The sequence below is a fragment of the Miscanthus floridulus genome, chromosome 1 (genome assembly GCF_019320115.1).
Source record: "Miscanthus floridulus cultivar M001 chromosome 1, ASM1932011v1, whole genome shotgun sequence".
Classification (NCBI taxonomy): domain Eukaryota; kingdom Viridiplantae; phylum Streptophyta; class Magnoliopsida; order Poales; family Poaceae; genus Miscanthus; species Miscanthus floridulus.
The window spans coordinates 16,896,951-16,902,581 of record NC_089580.1 but is presented as its reverse complement, the minus strand read 5'-3'; the positions used below and the strand labels follow the sequence as shown (position 1 = coordinate 16,902,581).

General features: G+C 44.7%; 1 pseudogene; it reads left to right on the top strand.

The window, feature by feature from the left end:
• Nucleotides 1-2,896: 2,896 nt before the first annotated feature.
• On the top strand, nt 2,897-5,199 carry LOC136474409 (uncharacterized; annotated as a pseudogene).
• The last annotated feature ends 432 nt before the right edge of the window (nt 5,200-5,631 follow it).

Below are 5,631 nucleotides of genomic sequence, written 5' to 3'. Positions count from 1 at the left end.
CTCTCATCGGTCGATCCTACATCTCTTCCTTCTGCCGCTTCGTTCACGCTCTTGAGCCGTGGATGGTGCGCGATGCTGAGGCTTCACGGGTACGCGTGATTACGGAGCTTTGCGTTCTCGAAGAGAGACCTGTCTGGACGGCGAGGAGGACTCAAGTGTGGGGGCCAGGGATCGGGCAGGGAAGGTTAAGCAGAAGAGGGTGTGGGCCCCGGTCTTCCTGAGTTTCGGTGGGTCTCACCTGATGCACATGCACCTCGAGGGGAAACTGCCTGGCGGCTTGCTCACTGCCAAGTGGGGGCCAGCGGTGGCTTATTTTTTTCTTGGTTGTTTTTTCTTCTTCTTTTTTTGTTGACTGACGTCTGAACATGGGCCCTGCCCAGTGGACTCCGTCGTGATTACAGGTTGCTGTTTTTCACGGCCGAAACAACACTCAAATGACTATTTAATTATTTTTTTAGGTTCTCTAACAATGGCATTACAATTTTCTATCTCATCCTATGGTTTGACCAAGATGATAGCAGAGCTAGCAAAGTAGCTTCACGCTGCACTCTAATCTATCTCAATCCACATGTATGGATTGGGGTGGATTGAATTGTGCAACCAAACAGGCCTTTTGCACAAAACTAAAACCATTCTTCCACATGACATTTTCAGAAATTCTAGATTTCACTAGTGCATTTGATATTTGATTCCTCTTTTCCGGGCGTTATCAAGATGAAACAAATGCGCGCGGAGTTTGTTTAACCGTGAACACGACGTAGCGGCAAGTGCCGCGTTCCTTGCCTCACGATGGAAGCAAATCAAATGTATGGAAAGAATCAGAAGAGGGCGTAGAGGTAGGGAGAGACGGGTATGGAACACGGTGAAAAAAACAGTTGGAGTCATGTGGTTCTTTTGCAAACATCGGTGTTTCTCCATGTGTTGCTGAAGCCCATCTGTCAGGTGCATAATAGCAATCAATCAAATGCATTGATGTAAATTCTAATGGAGGAAATCTTAATTAGATGGATAGAAGAACTCAATGTGAGTTGTATTTTCTAATCCCTTCACTATTTTCTAGTGTAGATAGATAGATAGATGTGAAAATAAAATATCGTTATAATTGGTTAAAAATCTGGCTGACAACTACGACAAAGGTTCACCTCATGATCCAATCTCTAGTTGAGCACAACCTAAGGCTTATTTTCAATGGATGATATAGCATGTTGTACTAAACCATTCCATATCAGCTTGATAGCACACTAGGTACAATAATTATGGTGGATCATCTCATATCGATGACTTCCTATTAGAAAAACTTGCATTTCTTTGATTTCCAGCCACAACTTTGTCATTCACAGCATATCATTTTTATCTTCTTTTTTCTCTTTAACTTCATGTCACGTTACCAAAAGATCTTAGGTACTCCTTCTGTTTCAAATTATTATGTACAGATTTACAATTTGCAATGGAGGGACTAGCACCTATTTGAGAATTGTGGGTATATTACAACTTATTGGGACTAGTCTAACTAATAAAAGAATAGTACAGGATCCTAGAAAAAAAAAGAATAGTATAGGAAGCAGGGGGCCGCATAGGTGGGCCTAAAGTCAAGGACATATGGGCCTGATCCAGATATTGCCGTTCGAGCGTCTAACCGTATGATCTCTAGGGCAATCATACGGTTTTGATCACACTAAACTGATCGAAATCGAATCCCTCCTCCAGCTCTAACTCCGATGTCCAACAGAGACAACAATAGCGATTCCACTCCCTCGTCGGCGGCGAAGGACCGTAGCGTTGTGCTGTTGGAGCTGCTCGGGCACATCCATGGCTACTACAAGGTTGCGCTCGACCGGCTCCCGGTGGATGAGATGCCGGCGCTGATCCCGCGACTCCCTGACGCCGGCGTCTGCTTCGGCCTCCTGGATCCCGTCTCCAACATAATTGTAAGCAGTATCCCCACCCCATCATGCGAGGCCCTGTCCGAGCCCAACGCCGCCGCGCAAGGCAAGGAGGAGGATAACAGGAGAGGGAAGACGAGGAAGATGAAAGTGGCGAAGGTGGCGGAGGCTGAGGAAGGGGATACCAGGGGCAGAAGGGGGAGGAAGAGGAATAAGACGGCGGTGGAGGAGGCACAGAGGAGGAAAGATGAGGTTATGCCAGAGATCACCACAGATGCGAGCAGTATCTTCCACCTTCCTCCGAGAGCCAAAAGCCTATCGCAACGGAGGGCCATAGCACAGCGCTCTCTAGAGGGACTTGTTACGTTCCTCATCTGCTACTTCCGCCATCTCCTTGTCTCAGAGGCCCTGCACTACCTTGTCTTGTCGAAGGCTGACCTGCTAGCAACCGTCCTCCTCATCGAGCACAGTTGAGGCATGGGATGCAGATGGTTCCCAATCTCCTCGCCAACCATGGAGGTAGCCCTGAGGTGTGCTGCCATGTCTGCCTCACTCCCCAAGCCGGCCCTCTTTGCTGCCAGATCGCTGTTACTGGCCTCGCGTCTTGAGCGGCTCCCGCAGATTCTTACCATGGAACGCGGCCTTTCTGTTGACACCATCAAGCAATTCCACGAATTGCTTGAGGAACCTCTCAAGGAGCCACCTTGCTCTCCGGAAGCTGTCTGTCAAGCAACTCTTCGCTTAAATCGCTACATCAAAGGAACAGCCAGCATCAACACTTTCCCCTTGAATTCAAAGAGACTATGAGAACTTTGCTTCTACAGAAAATCCATTTGTTGTACCTCAAAGCAATTGCGCTGCTTCCGAGGGATGCCTTGCGCATACGCCATCACCAAGGCCTCCTCAAGGCTGGCTACTGCTTTGGTCCAGCTAATGACCCTGTCTCCAACATCATTCTCAATACCATCTGATACGACACTGTATTCCCTCCATCCAAAGAGTTTAAGGCGAACATGATCAGCACCAAAAGTCTTGTGCGCATCGAGTGCCGCTCCCTCAATGGCCTCCTTGCTTTCCTCCGCGTCCTCTTCCATGAACTCTCTGAACATGATGCCATACTGTACCTTCTCCACTCCAATGCTAACCTTGAAGAAGCCATTTTTAGAGCAATGCGTAACCTTGATATGTCGAGCTCTTATGTGGATGCTTACAAGGCTGTAGCCGATGCGGCATGGCATCCTCAACCAGATGCACTGGTGGAATTTGCAGTGTCAACGCGCCCAAGTTTGTTGCCAATTTTCAAGGCATCACAAGCGGTTAGCCGCACAATCACCTCTAGCGAGATCAAGCTCATTGTAACATACTTTTCAGAGAAACCATGCCCCGGAAAATCTATGCCCTCAGTTCCAGAATTGGTTCTTGGAGCAGCCAAGATTGTCGAAAGACACCAGTAGAAGTTCATGGCTAATTAGTATTTCATCCGCAGAAAGGCGAAAGCTGCATTGAAGAGTTATGCAAAAGAAAAGATCATTTTCTCATTTTCTTTTTCTCCCATTTTTTTTGCTTATATAGTTAATATTAATGCAAGTCCGTAAATATCTTCACTGACCTGACTGCCTTGCTACAGAGAGTAGAGGATGAACTTCATGTCATATGCGGTGCAAATTTTGATGTACCTGAGAATGACTGGAATGGTTACTTTCGGAATCGCAATGGATTTCCATACACTCATGTCAATTTTCTGACAAGACCAAAGGGTTCACAACCTAATAACACAGCTCGCAATCTTTTTTTTCCTTGAGTGCAGCAATGTTGAAGAAGACCGAGATAGCCTATTTCCATGCCACACAGAACTAGAATCGCCTACAGATTCTGGTATGATCTCACACTTGCACTACTTTTGAATATGCATGAGTGAACATTTCCTCTAGTTTTATAAGGTTCCATCAACATAACTGCTTCGAAGTACAAATCATTGTTTGTCTACACACCTTGACATCATTAGCTTCAAGAACCACTTAGTGGTTCGCAGTACGTTCCCTAGCTCCTATAATACCCCACAAAAATTAAAATGAAAAAGAACCTTTCATTCCTGATGAACTTGGTGCTCTAGCCATTATTGAAGAACCCTCCTAGTTGTTGGTTTGCAGCTTCAACACCAGGTACCCATAATCCTTAGACAGCTTGCGTGTAGCCAAAGTTGTTTTTACAAAGGCTAGTATTGACCGTGTATGTGGCTGCTCTATCTTGAAGCTTTGGGGCTCATGATTGATGCCTTGCATTTCCATGCAAATGTGAGAAGTTCTATTGTTCTAGCATTGATCATGCCCATTAGCTTTGCTCCTTAGTTATCTTTTGCGGCAGGACCAAGCCGGGTTATCTGCAAACCCGCAAATTGGCTTAACTTTTTACAGATTATTATGGGTAACCTGCAAAATTAAGCATATTTGCGGGTTCATGGACAATCCGCCTTTCATCCCTTCGCTTGTGAATTCTTGAGAGCATAGGTTTCAGTGTATCTTATGTGAGCCAATAATCGAATTTTTTTGTATGTGTATTTAGTAGCACCGACTTATGTATTTGGTGCTGGTCATGGGTGACTTTTGAGGTAAGCAGAAAAATGTCATATAATCCCTGTGCTCACAAGCATGCTTACCCCAAGAGTAATTGAACACAAAAGAATGTGGCCTGTCATGCATGTGTGTAGTCCTTGTTCATTGAAGATTTTCTATGCATGCCTTGAAGTCCAATTTGGCGGAATGGTTAAAATGACAATTTTTTGGCCTTTTTGGCTCGCTGTTGAGTAAAATATTTTTTTTGGCCTTTTTTTCTGCCTCGCTGCTGAGTGGTTTTCATTCTTCTCATGAGCTGGTAGGTGCTTTCATTGTGAGTGCGAAGGAAATAAGATTGCGCATCCATCTTTTGGAACATACCGCGGGCGTGAAACAGATTTTGAGGAAATGGCTTGTGGGGAAAGGGGGATTCACAACGATGGGCTTATAATATCTGAGAAGATGGCTATCGAGAGTGTGGGTTTGTCAAGTGAAGATGATTGTGTCTATTTTGATCCTTCTATGGACTATGACTTTGCTCTGGGCTTGAACAACTTAGCTAGGGAGGAAGAGGAAGCACATGAAGAGCTTTTTAGAGACGTTGGAATATAATGTGTGTCCCTGACATGTCCTGCGAGTCAGAGCTGTCCTCAGAAACCGCACAGGATCTTTTGCAAGATCGAGACAGTCATCTTGTTTTCCAATGCTAAATTGCGGTCTTATTTAGTAGGCTACTATGTAAGAGTTAATCAGTGATGGTGAAATCTGCTAACTTTGGTGTTTAGAAGAGTTTATTTTAAGTTATATGTTTGTGTGTACACTTGAAGACCAGGTCCACCATAATGTGCTACAATTTGCAGTTAGTCTGCAAACTTGGAATGTCTATGAGCGCCTTTAGATGTCATGTAATTGATATGAAACTATGGTGCTGTCTATCTTTCTGAGCAACAATCGTCCAAGAGTGAGGTTATAGTTCTCTGCCATGATCCCATGGCAGTGCGCAGGTGTTTTAGCTAGTTCACATGTGAATATACCTTCCGCAGAGATTGCATAATGTGGTCTGAAATAAGAATAGTAATGTGACCAGCAGCAATAGCATCTCGAGGAGTTTGGTAAAACGACTCCAGCAAAGAAGTATAAAAAGTCTCCTCCAATACTTTGGTAAAAGAATTCCTTAAAAATAAAAAGTTGTTGAA